We start from the raw sequence: 22,301 nt of genomic DNA on the forward strand, positions 1-22,301 counted from the left end.
CCACCTCATTTTGTCTCTGTTGCTATTTGTATTTTCATGTATGTGGTAGGTTAGTTACTTTTCTCGACCTTGGAGAAAGGGCCTTCTGTAGGAGACATCCTGTGCGTCCCAGCAGTGCACTCCCCTCTCATCACCCAAGCTGTGTGCTCTAGGGTTTCCCCCAAGAGGGCTGCATGGGTCCTGCTGTTGTGGCAGGCTGACTATGTGGGTGGTCTGGTGGGCTTGGTTGGCCCCTAGTCTGGTTGGCTGCCAGGCCCTGCCTTGTGCAGATGTTGCTGGCTGCTGGTTAGTGGGGCCTGATCTCTTGGAGACTGGCTGCAGAACCCCAGGGGGGGCCCAGGACTACTGCTGGCTCCATGGTGGGCGGAGTCAGGTTCCAGAAGACTCTGGGGCTTTTGCCGGCCCACTGGTGGGTGGAGCTGGGTCTTGGCCCTCTGATGGGCAGGGCTGTGTCTAGGGGCATGTCTACAGGTGGCTGTAGGCTCAGGGAGTCTTTAGGCAGTTGGTCTGCTGATGGGTGGGGCTTTGTTCCCACCCAGATAGTTGTTCGGTTTGAGGCCTCCCAGCACAGTCTGTTGGGTAGGGACAGGTCTTGGTGCTAATAAGTGAGAGGGAGGGTCCCATGCAGAAGGAGCTCCCAAATATGGGTGTCACCAGTGACTTTGTCCCCCCGGGTGAGCCACAGCCATTCTTGCCTCTCCTGGAGATTCTCCAAGACTAGCAGGAAGGTCTGGCTCAGGCTTCTATGAGATTACTTCTTTTGCCCTTGGTCCCAGTGCACGTGAGATTTTTGTGTGCACCCTTTAAGAGTGAAGTCTCTATTTCCCCCAGTCCTGTGGGGTGCCTGAAATTAATCCCTGCTGGCCTTCAAAGCCAGATGCTCTGTGGGGTCCTGTTCCTGGTGCAGGACCCCGGGGCTGGGGAGCCAGTGTTCTGGGGACTCAGAACTCTCATTCCTGTGAGAGAACCTCTGCAATATAATTATTCTCCAGTTTGTGGGTTGCCTACCCGGGGGTGTGGGACTTGATTATATCATGAGTTCACCCCTCCTACCTGTCTCGTTGTGGTTTCTTTTCTTTTTTTTTTTTTTTTGCGGTACGTGGGCCTCTCACTGTTGTGGCCTCTCCCGTTGCGGAGCACAGGCTCCGGATGCGCAGGCTCAGCGGCCATGGCTCACAGGCCCCGCCGCTCCGCGGCATGTGGGATCTTCCTGGACCAGGGCACGAACCCGTGTCCCCTGCATCGGCAGGCGGACTCTCAACCACTGCGCCACCAGGGAAGCCCTGTGGTTTCTTCTTTATGTCTTGATCTTTTCTGGTTGGTTCCGGTCTTCTCCATAATGGTTGTTCTGCAAATAGTTGTCATTTTGGTGCGCTCGTGAGAGGAGGTGAGCTCAGGGTCTTTTTATCTGCCATCTTGGCCAGTCCTCTAATTACCCAAACTGAATGACATGAATAATTTGTTTCATTTTTCTATTCAATTTGCATGTTTTTCAAAATGTGTCAGTGGTACTGGGTTTTTGGCAATATCACCCAATCATTAATTACTTCCTAAAAGGTGCATTTTATGTACATGCACGTTAGCTGCATGTAAACATTCAAAATAGCCCAGCTCTTGTAACTAATATCTGCATAGTGCTTCTCTGGTTTTAAATTGCTTTCACATACGTTATTCATTTGCATCAGCAAACCTATGAGATAGACGTTAATAACCTTTTTTTGTGATAAAACGTTGTATTAGAGTAACTTTAAGGGTCTTTCTCATAGACTAAATGAGGGGCAAGGACTTACCCTCGGTCATGACTTTAAATGCTGTGTGATTTTTGCTATCCTATGCTGTTTGATGTAGGGATTTAGGTTCTGGCACCATACTGCCTTGTTTCAGATTCTTCCTTCATTTACTAGCTGTTAGACATTAAGTAAATTAATTAATCCCTGTGGGTCTTAGTTTCCTCATCTGTAACATAGAAATGGTAATAATAATGTATCCCTACAAGGCTAGCTCTATATTTGTAGGATCCATTAAAAAATGAGGTCCTGTGTTCAAGAAGCAGGGAAAAAAATGTCAGTAAGGATACTAAAATATAATGCTTTTTTTTTTTTTACAGTCTTTCTCTATTGACTTGTCATGATGGTTCTTTGTTTCCCATTTATTACCTTTGTAAGAAAAGAAATATTAAAATTTTAAATTATTAACACAAATTATACAATTCATCTTTATATTATGCAATGCCAGTTTTAAATACAAACATAAGAACGTTTAACCTGTATATGGAATCATTGATATTACACAATTCTTATTTCATAGCTCATATATGTATATGTATTTTGCTCTTACCTGAAGCGTGGGCACACTGAACAAACTAACTCACTTGTTTTTATTTTATCATGCTTTTTGATTGGTACGTATTCTACCAACAGTCTCTAGCTATAGCTTATAGCTTGCAGGAAGGAAAAAGGGAAATTGGTTTGCCCTATCTTTCTCTTTCTTTCTATATCACCCTTTTAGCATAAATGGTTGAATATAAGGAATTGACATGAGTAAGAAAGGATATGATAGGGTTCCTTGGTTGTTTGCATTTCTTAAAATGCCATTGCCTTCTTTTTGAGTTCAAGGTAAGTTTGATTTGAAGAGATTGAATGGCCTCTTGGAGCTATCAGCACCTCTGCTCACTCAGTGATAGATGTAACATGCTCACACTTGTCTTGCATTGAGTCTCCCTGAGCTCCCATGCCCTTGTGGGTCCACTGGAATTTTATACCCTTGGAGCATTGTAAATGGTGTATGCAAATAAGGCAGCAAGGAACAGGGCATGCATATTGCATGTAGCCCCTCAGCTCTTGTGCATGTTTCATTGTCTCATCAGACTTCATTTAAAAACACATGTTCATTGATACAATTATTTAGAATATCAAAACGGTGACTGCAGATCATTACACCAAGTACAGGCCCTTCTGAACATGACACTGTGCAACCTCACAGGTCATACATCCCTGAAGCTGGCCCTGCTGTCCTTGAAGGGTTGTTGGAAGGACTTAATGAGTTAATAAATGTAGATTATCTGGAAGAGTTTTTCAATCTTACTCAACACTTACTCAATGTTAACCTACTATTATTAAGAAGTAATTGTTAAACAGAGGTAAGCTATCACTCTATTATATTAAGTATACCTGAATAAAGTTAATAAATTTGTATTACCTGGAGGACTTCAGTTGAGATGACTGACCCCAGATTGCACATACAATAAAAATAACAAGTCTGTGTAAAAGGTACAGGAGCCACTGAATCAGAAATCCATTCAGGGTTCAACTGCACATGTTTGGTAACACTACAAGAGCAGCAGAGCCTCTCTTTTAAGAAAACATTCTAGATTATAGTAAATGAGTCTAGCATGGGGGTTGGAAGCACGTGCTGAAGAGTCAGACAAATCTGTATCCTTAACCTGAATAATCTTGATTATATCCTGTGTAATCTTGGATCTAGGTTTCATCGGTTGTACAATGCTAATAGTAAACATACCAATGATTTGTTTTGAGAATTAAATCAGGTAATACATGTGATGACAAACTGAAAAGACAATGAAGAAACCCCAGTTCAGGCGTACAGAAATGGAGCTGGGGGGCCACTGAGGATCTGGTTTCAGATATGTCTCTGTACCGCCAAGAGTTTGAATTTTCTTTGAACTATATCAGACCTAAGGACACGACCAGTCATATTCAGAACAGCACCTGCCAGCTGCAGCCTTAGGGTCTCAAGGTCTCTCCTTGTAACTATGCAGCCATTTCAGACACCAACCAATACTTGCTTAAGCACCCTTACTTCTTGCCAGCTCCAATTATAATTCTTGATAAACAACTCACGTAGCTAACCTGTAACCTTGTGGTTTTGCCTTTATAAGCCTTTTTGTAGTCTGGTGGAATACAGTTCTAGCGCTTCTTCAATCTCTTCCTCCTGGGCTGCAATCCTAATAAACCCCAAATAAATGCCTCTTTATTTCAGTCAGGTTTCTCAAATTTTGGTTAACACATGTAAACCATTTATTTAGTTACTCAAATGTGGTCATCATCATTATCATCATCATTGTATTTAAAATCTGATAATTTAATTAGCATCTACACATAAAAGGCATTGTATTGAGAGAAGGGAGAGGGCAATTAAAAATAAACATTCAGGAATATAAATTTGTAATTTATTTCTATCTCTATTTGGTTCAAAAAATTTGGTTCAAAAAATAGAGAGACAAGGAAAAATGCAGCTATATTGTTTCCCAGATTCCTAAGCCTGGCACATTCTCTCTCTCAGCGGGGCTCCCTGTGCCCATACTATGCTGGCTTTGTCACTGAGCACAGCCAGTTCAGTGCCATTGTAATGCAAAGTTTTATCCTGCTCTAAAGACTTCAGGAATGAGCAATACACGTAATCCTGTACCAGAGATTATATCAAGTTCTAGGAAAAGAACTTAAAATATAAACACTTTGAACTTACATATCTCTTTTGGAATATATATCATCTAATGTAAATTCATTGATAATATTTCATCTTTTCTCCAAAAGAGAGAGAAAGCAACATTAAAGTATTCAAATTATTTCATTTATTTTTTGGCTTATTCTCAAAATTCTTTTGGGGAGTTTTGTGTATGATGCCATGTTCTCATTTCCTTTTATTCACCAGTGATAATACATGCTGTTCCTCTACTTCAAACCTAGATCTGTACTTTGGTATTCTACTCAGAAAGCTTCCATTTGATATGATTTCTCTCAGCCTTTCACTCAGTGAAGTAGTGTTCTCATTTTGAAGTGCTAATGTTCACCTTTATAGAGCAGTTAGTTGAGAACTGTGACAATTCCATTTAGCCTATAGTAAATATTTTAGGTTTCTTTTAAAGGTCCCTCACCTTACAGCCTACTAAATGGTCTCAGCTGATACAGAAACAAACAGTCGTTTAAAATCATTTCATTTCTCTTTTGTTGTGTATGTTTCATACTGTTCCTCAACCGTTTACAGCCTTTTCCTCTAGGTCCAACAATTCTTATGTAACAATCATATTACTACCCCCAAATGAGTTTCAGTTAAATCAGTCAACTAATGAAAATTTTAAATCGTTGATATTTTTACAAATATTTGTTGAAATAACTTTCTGGGCCAAAATGGAGCTGCCTTTGTCCAGGTGCCATGTCAGTAATCCAAAACTGTGGTAACTTTCATGTCCCTGTAAATACTCCACTTCACTAGAAACTCGGTATATTCGGTCAGCCAGTCCCCAAACACCAAGCCAATTCTGGGCCTTCTCATCCCAAACAGAACCGACTGTGTGGCCCCAGACAATCAGATATTTTCTGTTTTTCTCTTCCTTGTTATTTATTTATCCTATAACAGCTTCCTGCCTTCTACCTCATTTTGCAGTTCTCTGAATGGAGACTGTCCACTTCAGGAAGTGTTCAATGAAATTTGTTTGTATCATCTTAATTGTTTTCTTTAATCATTTTTTAATATTTTTAAAATTCATAAACCTATGAAATATTTAGTCAGTTACAGGTTTATGTCTAGTTATTTGTTTCTTCTCAAGGAGAAGTTAGAAATTTTAGAGCACCTAAGTCTTTTACTGTACCATGATAGCATTTAGAACATTTTAATAGAAGAGTATTCATCATTCTTTCAGAACTTACTTTGTTTACTTATTCACATCTTTCTAGAACATCTTCTATGCCTCAAATATTTTTGAGGAAACTGAGTGTTTAGCATTGAACAAATGGAAAATGTTTCTTCCTTTATAGTGTTTTATTTATAAATAAATCATTCATTTGTTTCATAATCATTCTTGAGTTTATTCAGTATAAGCCCTTTTATTCAACGTTAGTCACATAAATCATCTGGAAATGTGTGCATGAAGTTTTTTTGGTAATTCATTTCAACCATAAAACGTATTAGGGTAAAACATTCCAAATCCTTGTCCCAAGCCTGGTACTAAAACTGTACACTGTAGAAATCGGTAGCAAAAGAAAGAAAGAAAGGAAAGAAGGAAAGAAAGAAGGGAGGGAGGGAGGCAGGAAGGATGGACAAGAGCAACATTGTACTACACTTAATTAATTTAATTTAAATTTCTTATTGCTAATTGTGTGACTAATGATTTCACACTTTGTTGTTAAAATGCCCTTTCCTTTATCGAATGGTTAGTGATGTACATAGTAGATTTGCATATGTATAAATTAAACATCTGGCTACTCCATTGAGAAAAATAATTTTCCTTGAAATTCAAAGCAGTTTGGCAGGATAGTAGTTATTTAAAAATGAAATAAATAGCTCTGTAAGGTAGAAATGAAATTGTAAATTGAATAATTAGCCTCTATTTTACAGGTATATTTTATGTCATTAGTGCCATAGACATAAAGTTAAGGACAAGTGAAGTATTTTGAAGTACTAGCTCAAATTAATGTTCAAACCCGAATAGTTTAAGTCAATTCTACTGTTACATAAACCCAAGCTTATATTCTCTTAAAATAATGATCACGAGGATACTAGCAGACCAGTCATATTTAATTAGGCAGATGGCCCTAATGGTTTATTTGGGAGTTTGAGTCCTGGCATGTTTGGATGGCATAAAAAGATATGGGATAAAGCCAAGCCCTTTTCATACATAGGAAAAGTGCCACATTCATGATCTCCACACCGTCTGTTGGATATTACTGAGATGGAAAATAGAGCAAGGTTAAGTGTTTTTCTCTCAAATTAAAAAAACATTAAGCTAAACAAAAGGTCTGATTATCCCTTGAAACAGTGTCGTTAGGATGATTTATGCAAAAATACAAGATATTCTATTTCAAATAAAATGTTGACATGTTTACCACTGTGAAAGTTTACCACGATGCCAGTAATATACTACTATTTTAGACATTTTAAACAATCACCTAAAATTTCTCTTCTCCTACAGATATACTGTATTTCTATATTTTTGTGATTTTAGGCAAATCTTTCTGGCAAAATTTAGAGTGATCAAGAAAGCTCAAAGAGAGACTTCACTTAGGAAACTGGTCATTATGAATATTATGAATACATAAGCAAGTCATATGAGAGACCTCCTTGCAATATTTTTTTAAAATTTTCAGATTCCTCAAACATAACTTTTTTATGCTTTTCTCCTGCTTCCAATGACTTCGATCAGATATTATTATATCAGCATGACCCAAATTTTAATTTTAAACCTGTTTGCTTACCTCCTCTTAAAAAATATCTTATATACTAGCAAATTTGTCCTAGCGTTGCTTCCAGAACGTAGCTACCCATTTCCCATTTGTACTTATTTTCTCCCTAATTCCTCCTTCAGGTGCCATTTTAACAGCGAAGGACACCATGGAATATAGTGGTCCTAGAGTGAGATTCCCTGAGTTTGAATCCCAGCTCTATTACTTACCAACTGTGTGGGGTATCAGAGTCTGTCTAAGCCTCAGTATCTTTGTCTATAAATCATAGTATGAAACTTATAGTGAGGAATAAGCGAGGTAATATAAGTAAAAGGTACAAAGTAAAAAGTAGTGAGATAATGTAAGTACAAAGCGGCTCCTGACACACAGTAAGCATACCACAAGTTTAGCAATTACTGTGTATCCATCAAGCCCCTCATGAACACTGCTTTCCAATGCCACCAACTTGATCATTCTTCCTGTGTCCCAAATGCCATTTGGCTTTAGTTCTCCTTTGGTTCCAATATTCAACCTTGTATTATTGTTATTTGTGTCCTAGTCTTTTTCCCTTAATAGATGATAACTTCTTCAGAGTATAGCTTGTGTCTTCTTCCTTTATAAAATTCTAAGGTCTATTCACATGAGAAATATATGGTAACATGAAAAATGGAAGGTCCAAAAGTTTGCAATGATAATATGTCACTGAAACCTATGGTGTGTAACCTGCTGTTGTTTGCTCTAGTGTGCATATGTAATTATTCTCTTTCTTTGGCTTTATGGCAGAGGGAGCAAATATCTTAATTGTTTCAAAGATGTTGTAGCAAATTCATACAAGTTTGCAAGGTTATAAACTGATGGCTTTGTAAGTGAAAGAGGTGTTTTTAAGATGGGACCAATGCAACACATGTGGATATTGCCAACTCTTCTGTGATCAGGGTTGTTCACACACATTCTTGTTCTCCTCCTTACGTCCACAAAGTAGGATTTCACTTCCCACTCATTTTGAAGTTAGGCATTGCCAAGTGGCCTATTGTGGCCAATGAAATGTGAGTGGATATGATACGTCTTATGTGCTGGTGGAAGTTTTCAAAGCCCACATGTAACTCTTCGTATATCTTCCCCCATCTCCTACCATCGAAAAAGCACTCACTGAGGGGAAAGCTTTGTGGGCCTGAGTCTCTGACTGATTACGATCTCCATCCGTCTACCCCATGCACCAGTATTAAAAATATCATGTGAATGAAGAATAAACCTTTGCTTAATTAAGCCCTTAGTATTTTTATTTTTTGTTTTTCTGCAACATAACATAACTTATTCATAACATAACCGCACATCAGCCTTCCTCAGATTTTAGGTATTTGAGGCAGCAGAGATCGCTACTGCCCCAGTAATAGTATTCCTCGTATCTCTGACACCACCACCGCCAACAACTACTTCTGGCATCTGTTATGAGAGTGTTGCCATAAGACAGGCATTAACTAGTTCTTTGAGACAAGTTTTTCACAAATTCTATGAGGTAAATAATGTTATAAGCAAATACTGCTGCCCAGTTCAGCACCAGCATGCTATTTGAATGGGATTGTGATTGTCTTCCTGAAATTAGGGGAAGGGCTTGAAGAGAAAGACAAGGGGTCTGATGGCTACGTAGATTAGTGGATGCTTACCTGAGAGAGGAGTATTGTTCAAAGCCCCTCATGGAAATCGTTAGTCAGCATAACTTGAAATTTTCATCAGAGATAAAGAACTGGGAAATTTAGAACACAGATACAATATAAACAGTGTTTTATAACAATGAAATACGTAGAGGTGAGCAACTTGTCACTTTATAAGACTACAAAGTTATGAAAAATGTGGTGGCATCACCAATCAAGAGCATAAGTAAAAACATCTCAAAATCTGATTGGCTTCTACCACTTTTTTTTTTATTGTGAACTTCTACTCCATGGTAGAATAGAGAGTTCACGAGTTTGAGAGTTGGAGTTTTGAGTTAATTCCTGGTTCTTCCCCTTGTTAGGTATGTGATATTGATGTCTTTCCTTTCAAATGCTAGTTTTACCACCCAGTAAATACGTATAAAATATTTATTTCATAGGTTTGGGGGTGAAGGGTAGAAGAACTAAAATAAACTTGATGATTTAGCTCCATAACTGCTGCATATTTGAAACTCCTTAATTTATTTAGCCAATATTTATTGTCTCTCCATTTCCTGTAGTGCATTCCTGTTCTTTTCTTCAGAATTTTGCTGTCATCCCTCTACAGTCATTCGCAGTCACTCCCGCTGATTTATCATTTGCCATAGTGACTCTTGTATTCTTAGGCAGAATCTCACAGCACAGCATGAAGATGGCCAAGTTTACTGTTAAAAGCTTCATTCATCTGGCTACACTAATATGCAGGCACACACTAAAATTATGTGTCTTAAACACACACATACACTTCACACTAGGACCTATGGATAAAAACATGTTGATTATCCTAGAAGCCCGCTCCTGAATTTCTTTTAAACTTTGGCAGCATAGACAAGAGATTTTTTTAAACAGTTTTAAAAGACTGCTTATTAATTTCTTTTTCTTTATGGGTGAGAATGATGATTAAGCTATGGGTACTTAGTTAAAAGTAAAAGTGAGTTTTTACATCATAAAAGAGAGTTATGAATGAAGTAAGGTATTCTGTTATTTTATATTGCTTGGACTTTCTGTATCTTTACTTTGTAATACTTATACTATTCCATGCTTGAACAGCTCCATTAATATGATTAGAAATACACATTTTCTGTCTTATCTATTATAGTTAATATGAAGGATTTGTGTCATATGTAGTGCATGATATAATAAAAATTATATATGTGTATATATAATATATAAAATTATATATGTATATATATATATTTCCAAGAAGTATTTCTCTGCAAAAATCACAAAATTTCTGTGTCATGAAATCTTTTGACAATGTGGTATTTCAACATTAGAGCTTAGCACTCAGAAGATATTTTAAATAATATTTGTTAAGTAAATGAACTAAGTAAGACTTAATTCTTATGTTATACTTTCTATCTTTATATGAATGCTGGAACCCTAAAAAGGAGGAAATTGGGAGGGCAGAGGGGCAGAACCAGTTAAAGGTACCTCATCACAGGTGGTCCAGTCCAGGAAGCCTGTTTGAATCCACAGCCCAAGATTCCCCTCACCCGCACAGAAACCCTGAAGCAGGTGGGAGAACCAGCAAAGGGATTCACTAACAGGACACATTCTGGTTCAGTGTCTCTGACTCATTCTCAGAGACACTGGAGAATCTGGGGAGCATTAGTAGAGGGATTTCAGCGCACTCCCCTTAAAATATCTTGGAGATGTCTTGCCCCACCAAGATACCCAGAAGCCCAGGGGAAACATCTTTAATCATCATAGGCAACACCAGCAGAGACCAGTGAGGCCGTGGCTGCACTAGATAAAGATCCAAATAACACCTCAAAGGCTCTGAAAATTAAGCTGACATTGGGCCCACAGCCCACAAAAGTAGATCAATATCTGTGTCCTAAACCCAAATAGGATGATTGCCTACTGGTGTAGACTGAATATCTGTGTCCCTCCAAAATGCATATGTAAATCCTAACATTTAATGTGATGTTATATGGCATTGAAGACGTCGGGAGGTGATTAAGTTATGAGATAGGAGCCCTCATGAATGCTATTAGTGCCATTATGAAAGAGACCCCAGAATGTTCCCTTGCCCCTTATGCTGCGTTAGGACACAGTGAAAATATGGCTGTTTATAAACCATGAAGTGAGCCATCACCAGACATCAAATCTTCTAGCCCTTTAATTTTGGCCTTCTCAGCATCCAGAGCTGTGAGAAATAATTTCTGCTGTTTATAAACTACCTAAAGTCTGTGGTATTCTGTTATAGCAGCCTGAACAGACTAAGGTATCTACTAAAATAAAAGATTTTAATAGAAACTAGAGACTTCTAAAATGATAGACAAAGTATCTACAATTGAAAATTACCTATCATACCAAGAACCAAGAAAATCACAACTTGAATGAGAAAAGACAATCAATTGATGATAACACCATGATGAAGTATCTGGAAAGAATTTTAAATTAACCATTATAAAAGTATTTCAACAATGAATTATAAATTCACTTGAAACAAATAAAGAAGAGAAAATCAAAGCAAGTAAATAGAAGTAATGAAGAAGAATCAAATGGAAAGTATAGAATTTTAAAAAATCATAAAAAGAGAAATAAAAACTTGCTGAATGGCTCAATAATGGAGAGTAAATGACTGACGATAGAGTCAGTGCACTTAAGAATTCTGTCAAACATTTAAGAAAATATAAGAGAAAAGAACTCTTCCCATCTCATTTTATGAGACCAGTATTACTTTGTTTCCAAAACCAGACAGACCAGTATGTCTTATTAACTTAGAAACAAAAATTCTCAACAAGATATTAGAAAACCAAATCAAACAATGTAAAAAGAATTATACACCATAACTAACTGAAATTTATTCTAGGTATTCAAGTCTGACTCAACATTTGAAAATCAATCAATATAATCAATACTATCAGTAAGCTAAAGAAATATATGACCATACCAGTTGACACAGAAAAGACGTTTGAAAATTTTCCAATACTTACTATTAACAAAAACCTCTAGCAAGTTAGAAATAAAGGGGAATTAACTCAACATGGTAAAGATTGTCTACAAAAAAACCTTAAAGCTAACTTTATACTTAATGGTTAAAACTAAATTTTCACCACCTAAGACCATGAACAAGGCAAACATGGGTACTCTCACTACTCTTATTCAACATAATGCTTGAAGTTCTAGCCCCTGCAATAAGTCAAGAAAAAGAAGTAAGGGGCATGCAGATTGGAAAGGAAGTAATAATACTCTCTCTGTTTTCAAATGACATGATTATCTGCATAGAAAATCCCAAGGAATCTACAGAAACACTCATATATAATAAATGAGCTCAGGGGGCTTCCCTGGTGGCACAGTGGTTGGGAGTCCGCCTGCCAATGCAGGGGACGCGGGTTCGTGCCCCGGTCCGGGGGGATCCCACATGCTGCGGAGCAGCTGGGCCTGTGAGCCATGGCCACTGAGCCTGCACGTCTGGAGCCTGTGCTCCGCAACGGGAGAGGCCACAACAGTGAGAGGCCCACGTACCGCAAAATAAATAAATAAATGAGCTCAGGAATGTCAAAAAAATCAACACACAAAAATTAATAACACTGCTATGTATCAGTACTAACAATGAATATACAGAAACCAGAAATAAAAACACAATATCATTTACACTGGCTCCAAAGAAAATTAAATACTTAGGTATACACTTTACATAAGATGTATGCCATCTGTTTGCTGAAAATTGCAAATTTACACCAAAAAAAGAGAAAAGACAGAAAATAAAACGAAAAAATGGAGAAATACACTGATATGCTAATGGATTGGAAAACTTGACATAATAAATATGTGAATTCCCCCCAAATTAATCTATAGGTTTAATGTAATTCCTGTCAAAATCCCAACAAGTATATTTGTAGGCATAGATAAGCACACCCTAAATTTCTATGGAAAGGTACACATCTTTGAATGGCTAAAATAATCTTGACAAAGAATAAATTGGGAAGAATTACTCTACCCGACTTTAAATCTTACTATATATCTACAGCAATCAAGGCACTATGGTATAAATATGTTATTGGCTGAGAGTTAGACACCTAGATCAGTGGAATAAAACAAAGAACGTAGAAGTAAAAAAATAGACCAGCATAACTATGCTCAACTGATTTTTGACAAAAGTGCAAGAGCAGTTCAATGGAGGAAGAATAGTCTTTTCAACAAACGATGCTGGAACAATTGGACATTCATAGAGGGGAAGAAAGAGAGAGAAACTAGACCTAAATCTACACCTTGTACAAAAATTAACTCAAAATAGATTACAGACTTAAATTTAAAATGTAGACTCTAAACTTCTTGGGGATAAAAACAGAAAATTTCCTGGAACTAGGGTTAGGCATAGAGTTCTTATACTTGGCACCAAAAGCACAATGTATAAAAGGAAAAAATGGCACCTTGTATCGCATCAAAATTTTTAAAAAAATTATGGTCTGCAAAAGCCCATGTAAAGAGAATGAAAATGCAAGCTACAGGTTGGGAAAAATATTTGCAAACCTCCTATCTGACAAAAAACTAGTACCTAGGATATATAAAGAACTGTCAAAACTCAACAGAAAAAAATGCAATTAGTAAATGGGCAAAAGAGCCACAGACATTTCACTGAAGAGATTACAGATGGCAAATACGCACATGAAAATATGTTCAGTATCATTAGCCATCAGGAAAATGCAAATGAAGCCCACAATCAAATATCACTACATACCTAGCAAATAGTTAAAATAATAAATAGTGACAGTATCAAATGCTGGCAAAGATTTGGAGAAGCTGAATCACTCATGCATTGCTGGTGAGAATGTAAAGTGGGACAGCCACTGCAGAAAATAATTTGACATTTTTGTATAAAACTAAACAGGCAATGAGCATATGGCACAGCAATTGCACTCTTGATCATTTATCCTAGAAAATGAAAGCTTACGTTTACTCAAAAAACTATACATGAATATTAACAACATTATTTGTAATACTTGTTTTATTTGTAGTAGCCAAAAATGGGAAGCAAACCAGATGTCCTTTAACAGGTGAATGTTTAAACAAACTGAGATGTACATGCCGTGGAACACGGCACAGCAATAAAAAAAATGGGCTGTTGATACATGCAGCAACTTGTATGCATATTCCCAAACTAGTTGTGGAATTTTATTTTCCTGATTTCCACAAGAAACATGGCATGTTTACAGATTAGTGCAAAATGTATCTATCAATGAAAAGATATAAAGTTAATTGACCTTTCATGAGAGAGAGAGAAGAGAGAGAGAGAGAGAGAGAGAGAGAACACAGTTTGATTTACCTTAATTCCTAATTTTGCCTCTTGGAAAATGTGGCTCAGGAACCCAGGACTATTTTATATAATAAGTATTTTTGCAATTTTTTTTCTGAAGCGATTAAAGCATCACTTACAACTAGCAAACACTGAAAGCTGTAGTATAATGGCCCTCAAAAGTTACCTTAGGAAAAATGTATAAACTGAATTGACCAATAATATACAGCACTAGTACAACCACTTTATAAATTTGAACTACTGCTAAGAACAGAAAGTACAATACAAGTATATATGTGTGTATTTGTTTCTTTGGAAAGTTATCTTGATGTTCAACCTAAATCCCCAGCTTCTTAATAGAGGATTTAAAAATAAATGTTGCCCTGGCTCCTTTAGCCACTTTATTCATCTATTCATTTTTCCCTGTTTAACCTTTGTACTTAAGTTTTCGTTTTTCTACTCATAGCTCCTAGTTTTTTCCCTCAGTGTGGTGACAAAATGTAAGCTTTATATTCTCTTTAAAGTCTCAGTTGCATTCACACAGCATACAGCAGAATATAGTGAAACAGAAAAAAAAAATTGTTGCAAAATGCTGTGATTATGTATTTGTTCTGCCTACAAAGAGCCGCTTTGATAAACTCTTCTGTAGAGATTTTGAATGTACATGTTTTCCTCTAGAGTCTTGAATTCAGCTCTGGGGGACTCTAAAGTGGAAATTCAAATAAATTAGGAATAGCACATTAAAGTAGAACTGGTCCTATACAATGAAAAGAGGAGTTGAAGGTACTGAGAATATTTTACCCAATGGAGAGAAAGCATCACGGAGGGTGGAACAAACATCCCAATTTCCCTTGTATAGTCCAGTATAATACCTGTTATCCTAACATACTTTTTTACTATTACTCCTTTTACTCACAAAATTGTCTCAGTTTTGGCAAGATATTATATGGCAACCCTAATTATGAAGTACATAGTAACCACCGTTAGTTGCTTGAAAGATTGTCATGTGGAGAAGGCATTAGTCTAAGTGTGTGAACCAAGGAGAGAAATAGTTCAGTGAATAGAAGCTTTAAGAACCCACCTTTTTGGATCAGTATAAGCAGGATACTTGAAAATTTGGAAAAAGCCTCTCTTCAAAGGAGGAGAAAGTACTGTTGCTGGAGTTATCTAAATAGAGAAGAATGACTTGTCAGGTTTTGTCAAGTGATTTCAATGAATGATTGGATTAAAGGATATATGTTTTCTTACAAATTTTGCAGTTTCTGAATAGGAAAAGAAAAATAAGAATAACATTACCTCTTGAGTGCAGTTATCTAATTCTTCCTTGTAGTTTAACATTTAGTTATCTTTCTAAATTTATGAGACAGTGTCATTATCCACTCCTTCCCCCTTTTCTAATGAAGAAACTGAAGTTTAATGTGCTTAAGTAACTTGCCTGATGTCACCATCAATTTTGTAGTGATTGTATTTAAATCCTGGCATTCTGGTTCCCGAAATTATACTATTGCTCTTGCTTATCATCATTAATATAACTAAAATAACACACATATTCATAATACCGATACTCTTTATTGAGTACTCACTGAATCCAGTTACTCTGGTAAACACTTTTCACATCTTCTTCTTACAAGTATCCTATGAAATATGTATTGATGTTAGTCAAGACTCTCCTGCATGCAGGTGATGAAGTCCTAGTTAATTTGGTTTAAAAACCAGGTGTGTAGCTCACAACTGAAAACCCAGTCATGATGCTGGCCTTGAAACTATGGGATCCAAGTGCTTCATCAAGATCATCACATACCCGTATATCTGTAGATCTTCTCATCTCTAAAAAGGCTCCATTTTACTCTGTGTTGGCTTAATTCTTAGGCAGACTTTCTTCATGTATGGCAGAATAGCTCTGAAAATTCTCTGTTTATGTCATCTTCCCAGGCAACAATATCAGGAAAGAGCACAGAGTGCCCCTGCTGTGGGTTGGCATTGACTCCTGGACCATCACTGTGTACAGGAATGTAGGATAATTTGCTTGGCTGGCCTGGTAACATGACCACCACTCAAGGGTGCTGAGGACACAAAATCAATCTACAACACCACTAGAATCCACTGGATACAATCCCTAAAAGGAAATAATGTCATTATCCGAAGGGGAAGATGTGCTAGATTGGCTAAGATAAATATCATATAAACATTAGATGGACAAATAATTCTCACACCTATTGCATATGATTTTCAAACCCAGGATTTTGTAGATTTTGAGATATCTATACCCACTTTGTAATGTCTGTGCCATCTTTATTAATAGTAAGATTTGTTTAATATGTATAAATGCTAGTTAAAGTTTTTGCACATGAATTTTTCTATTTTTCCTACTATTTTTTGTTATATTAATGGAAATCAAATACTGTGTATTCAAAATTACTTAAATGAATAACTCACTTCTCAAATCCTTAGCTCTAAAAATAAAGGAATACAGTAATTCAGAATAACTAAGCAACCCCTTCCCCCAAACAAAACAAAACACATCACAAAAGGATGTCTGTTGTACAAACCGGTTTAATTTTTGAGGATGGCAATAGCTATAATTGGTCAAATAATTGATCATTAATCAATTTTTTGTATGTCATGTAAATAGTTTAGAAGCATACATTCTCAAATTGCACACTTATCTGAGTTCTCTTGTTTCCTAGCATATTGAACAGGTATCTTTTATGTGGTCTCTCATTTTGAGTAAACACTTGCAACAAATTGTTTTCTTTATAAAGCAAACAATGGCCTTTGTATTTCTAATCATTTTTGAAAATCTCTGGAAATGATTCATTCTTCCTTTAATAAAATATAGACTGGAAATTTTGCTTGGAGTATTGGGAGCTTTGGGGAGTGAAATGTAAGTAAATACCTTCCAAAGGAATTTGATTCCTTCTTTTAGAAAGTTGAGAAATACCTATTCCAATTCCAATGATGTTCTGTTAAATCTAGTGAAGGGAAAATTAAGATTTTAACTTGAAGGCAGAAATGTTTTATTCATACATTTATATATATATGTATATGTATACATAGATAGATAGAAAGATAGATAGAGAGATAGAGAGATAGGTAATGTTGGATAAGGAATTTTGAGGTCAGTATCTCAAAGAACGATAGACACCATGATTTAATTTCCAGAATGAGCCATAGAGGGTGACAACAATTTTGTTTGACTGTCCTTGCCAAAAAAATAGAGTAAATTAATTGATGAAAAACTTCAACAGTAAGAGGAGCATAAGTAAACCATGGACATGCTAAAATCAGAATGCAAAATTTAGGGTTAAAGTTACACACTGTTCAACATATAGTACCTACATTTGATTGACTTTCAAGTGGCTTCCAATAAAATTCTTGGGACTAAAGGATCTGTTTGTCTTTTTTATGGGTAAAATGTCTAGATGTAGATATAGATTGAGTAAATATTTCTGCACTATTATGTACCTAAAAAAGCTTCTAATGGAAAATCTACAAAACAAATAATATGATTCAAAATCATGGGGTTATCATCAAAGACAGACCTTTTTTCTTAGAAATTAATTAATTTCCTATTGATTCAGCAAATTAATATACAAATCACCTCACTTAAAAGCATGATAACAGAACATTCTGCTCCTCTAGAAATGTATTCTGGCATTGTAATATGTTTTTACATGTGTATTTTCTGTTTTTAATGTTTACGTTTATACCACGTGGTTACATAAAGTGTGCAGTTCACACAGTCACTGCATGGCACTCAGACTGCCTCTTCAATTCTCCCGACTTTGGAGTTCTAGTTCTTGTGTAGTCTAGTTCTTGTGTATAGTATTTGACTCTCTACTTTCAACAAAACATGGAGGATCTCAAGTACATTCAAAAACAAAATCTGTGGCAGTGGGGATCAGCTACAGCTCAAATCCTTAAAGGTAATAGCAATATAAAAAAATAGAGATAGGAAGCTGAATGGTAAATAAATTTGAAGGGTTTGAGGTTGCTTTATCTAGAAAAGAGAAAGTATATAGTGATTCTTTGCAGCATTCCTATTTCTGTTTCTATCAAATTCCTTTTTGGTTCTAAAAGTGTGATTTGATTTATTTACTCATATCTTCTCCACAGCATCTCATTAGGTAATTTTGAATCCTGTGTTTTTCTCTATGTGAACATGCAGCTCACTGAAAGAAGCAAGCATCAGTCTTCTTTACTCTTTTTTTTTTTTTTTGCGGTACGCGGGCCTCTCACTGTTGTGGCCTCTCCCGTTGCGGAGCACAGGCTCAGCAGCCATGGCTTATGGGCCTAGCCGCTCCGCGGCATGTGGGATCTTCCTGGACCGGGGCACGAACCCGTGTCCCCTGCATCGGCAGGTGGACTCTCAACCACTGCGCCACCAGTGAAGCCCAGTCTTCTTTACTCTTACACTCATCATCAGCTGCTTCCAAGTAAAGATGACACTTTATTTTCCATCAAGTGCTATTTTAATCTTGAATTTTTACTTTAAATGACTGCATATTATCTAAGTATTTTTATCTTATGTGACATCCTTTAATGCATCCACATGCTTTTTCTAAGTTAAACATAACACTCTAGTTTTTTTTCTTGCACTTTGCGTGAAGAAACTATCAAACTTTTTTTTTTTTTCAAAGACAACATGCACAGGAGTATTCATTACTCCACCAAAATAGATCTGATATTTTGGTACCTACAGTTCTCCACCTGTAGGCCAGATGCTTGAAGCCATGTGGCACTGCCCACATTTTAAACAAATGTGAAATATACAAGATGGGTAAAGGGCAGTGTTACACGTGTGCCATCATTATTCAGACTATATTAATCTTCCCTGAGATTTTAAATATCATTTGAAGAAGGAATTCTGCAATACCAGGGAATAGATACAGCAAATAAATCAGCATATTGAACTACTTGGTACTAACCTCATATGTAACACTGGAAGTCTTTTTGAGACAAAGAACAAATACTTTAATTATGTTGACATGAAACACAAAATGTAAAAGGTCATAGAATTGTGGACACATTATTTTATGTGAAGAACTGTCTTCTTGTTCACAATGAGATTTTTTAAATTGTTATTTATTTGCAATTAGATAAAAGAAAGATTTCTATAAATTCAATTTCAAAATTTGTGATGAAAACAAAATCATAGATGAAATGTATATATGTGTAGGTTGATGCAACTTAAAAATCATTATAAATATGTCTTTGTATATTTATTTTCTTATCATTTTGTTCCATTTGAATGTTGAAATTTTCTTACATCCTTTTTGTTGACATCTGATAATAAGTATAGTTGTTAGGATAGCTTGTTTATCCTGTTTATTTCTTATATACTTCTGCTCTATTAGTTTTCTCTTTATTATATCATAATTCTATTTAAATAACTACTTATATAGTTTTCCTATAGACTTCTTGCTTTTAGAGAATCTCCCTTGGATGCTTATTTGTCCTAAAATATTACTATTTCAGGTCTCCTCTTGTTTCAATTAAGCTTCAGTGGTTTTCTGTTTTCTAGAGATAAAACTCAAACTTCTTAGCGTGGCTCCCACGTTGCACCAGAACGTGGCCAACAGAGCTTCCTAATCCTATTTCTCACCATATCCTCAAATCACAGGCTACTCAGCAAAAGCAGACTTTCTCTTGCTCTTCATTTTGCTTTCAGCAGTTAGAAGCATGGAAGACACCCTCACCTGTTTGCTCAAGCAACACTAAACACTCTGATGTTTATCAATATTCAACCAATATTCATCAATATTTAAGTTTAAAGTGATAAGTTAAAAATAGAGATTAACTTTATGGGTATTCTCTCTTTCTATATGCAAAAGCTACATACACACATATGGAAAGATCATAAGTATGTATGGAGGAAACATACACAAGTCTATGGATCTCTGGCAAGAATAGTGATAAGCAGATGTTACATTTTAAATAATGTTGCAAGTTTTCTTTAATAATTATATAGTACACAGAGAGAAAAAGGTGTATGGAAATAACAGAAAAACTTGTGAGAAAGTGTTTCTAAAACACCTAACCCTTTATTTCTATAATTAATTTAGTAATTAATTGCATTTTTATAGGAACATCTTTCAGTGTTCTTGAAAGTTATTTGTGTTCTTGAATTGTTATTTTAAATCCTCACTTGTTCATTTTTCATGTACAAATCTGGTCTCCCCAACTAGATTGTTAGGTCCTTGGGGAAGGTGACTTTTTCTTAAGTTATTATGAACACTTAAAAGTAACTCACAGAGTGCCTGATGTAGCGTAGGGACTTTAATATTTTTTATTTGATACAGTTTGACCTTGTCATTATTTTCTATGAGGATTCAGCTACTCTATATGTAGTTTATTGTTCTACCTTTTAAATGTTTAGAATATGTAATCAAAATCTTATCTTGATTTTATGTAAATGTATATCCGTGATTTTAGAAAATTTCCTCTGGATAACAGATTTATTAAATCCAGAGGCTGATTACACCCATCATCCGTTCTTAACAAATATCACTTATTCAGCTTAATTCTCAAGCTCTCCTAATAATTAAACATAGGCTACTAAATGAATACTTTTATTTTAGTAAGAAACATAAGTAGTGTATTTTCGTATGGTACATAAATTGAGAAAGTGAACAAAAGAGCGAAGAAATGTCAATATTCATATAACTTTATATTGTGATACCTCTAATAGTAGTGAACTTTTCAATTTGTCCTTTTGAAAATTTTGGTTACAGGTACAAGATACCACAATGCAAACTAGTTGAAATCAAATATGTGACAGAGATGTGGAGATGGGATACAAATTTTAGAAGACTTAGGCTAGGTCACAAAAATCAAATAAAGTGTTTCTCCTTTGGGGCCATTTTCATTTTTTCTTCCTTCTCTCATGGCTGAGATAGAAGCTCTTTGAAGGCTGCAGTTGCTCAATCCTCAGTACCTAGAATGGTGCCTGGTTCACTGCATGCACTCAAGCAATATTTGTTGAATGGATAGGAACAGATGAATCTGGTATCCTAACCATAGGATCCCAGGACCAGAAAGTACAGACAGTATTTTCTGTTTTGTCTAATAGAACAGTATTGAAGGACAGCTACTAACCTTGCCCAGTTCACATTCTTACTCCTGACATCAGACAGAAGGGGCTATAAGAAAGTTGAATCATCTATTTTATTTTTTATTTAAAAAAATTGTTTATCTTATTTTTTTATTGGGGTATAGTTGTTTTACGATGTTGTATTAGTTTCAACTGTACAGCGAAGTGAAGTAGAATTCCCTGTGCTATACTTCAATAAAAAAATAAAAATTAAAAAAAAAAGAAAAGAAAGAAAGTTGAATCAGAGAGGGCTGCTGGGAAGACAGACCAGAAGCCACAGAGAACTATTGTAAAGTATATGTAGCTGTGTCTGTCCTTTAAGTGTTTGTTCAATAGCAAAAATAAAGACAAAAACCTCAGTCGGAAGTACAACTTACATGTAATGCAATTTTTCCTGAGAAAATGCATGAGCTGCAGTCTTCCAGCAGAAGAAAATTAATTCCAATTCATTTGAATGTTGTTTCCCATACCATCGCTTTGAATCCCCAAACTGCTCGAAAAGGATTAGAGTTCCTTCCTCCGATACTTCTAAATGTTCTTCAGGGTTTCTAGAAATTTTGGTGAAATGCTATAAAAAGGAACATTTCAATTCATGCAGCAGATGCTGAATGATAACTCTCAGCTACAATTTAGATGCTGAAATATGTTATTTGGTTTCAAGTGGCTTTATTTGTTGTAATGTATCAAAATAGGGGCAATCTTTTTAATATTAACACCAGGCTACAGAAATAGGGATCCAAGTTGGAAAGCTAGAAAGCAGTTAGGTTTGCTCTAGGAACAATGTAAGTAAAAAAGATAAGGACTTCAATTATATCTCTTCAAAACTATCATTCTAAAAAGAGAGTATGTAAGTTTTCCAAATCTTTCTTCCTACTCTTCCTCCAACTTCCTAAATTCTGAGTACTACTGAAAAAAATCTTTTGTTGTCATCTACGGAATGATTTAGAAATGAATGTTATTTTGTTGTTGTTACTAAGTCTGTACTTGCTATAAATATGACAGAGTCTTATTATTCCATCGAAAAAGTCATAATTTAAATTACTCTTCACACATTTTAATGCTGTTCTGCATTGTTCTTAATGAAGGGCGGA

The sequence above is a fragment of the Orcinus orca genome, chromosome 4, assembly GCF_937001465.1.
Source record: "Orcinus orca chromosome 4, mOrcOrc1.1, whole genome shotgun sequence".
In the NCBI taxonomy this organism is placed as follows: Eukaryota; Metazoa; Chordata; class Mammalia; order Artiodactyla; family Delphinidae; genus Orcinus; species Orcinus orca.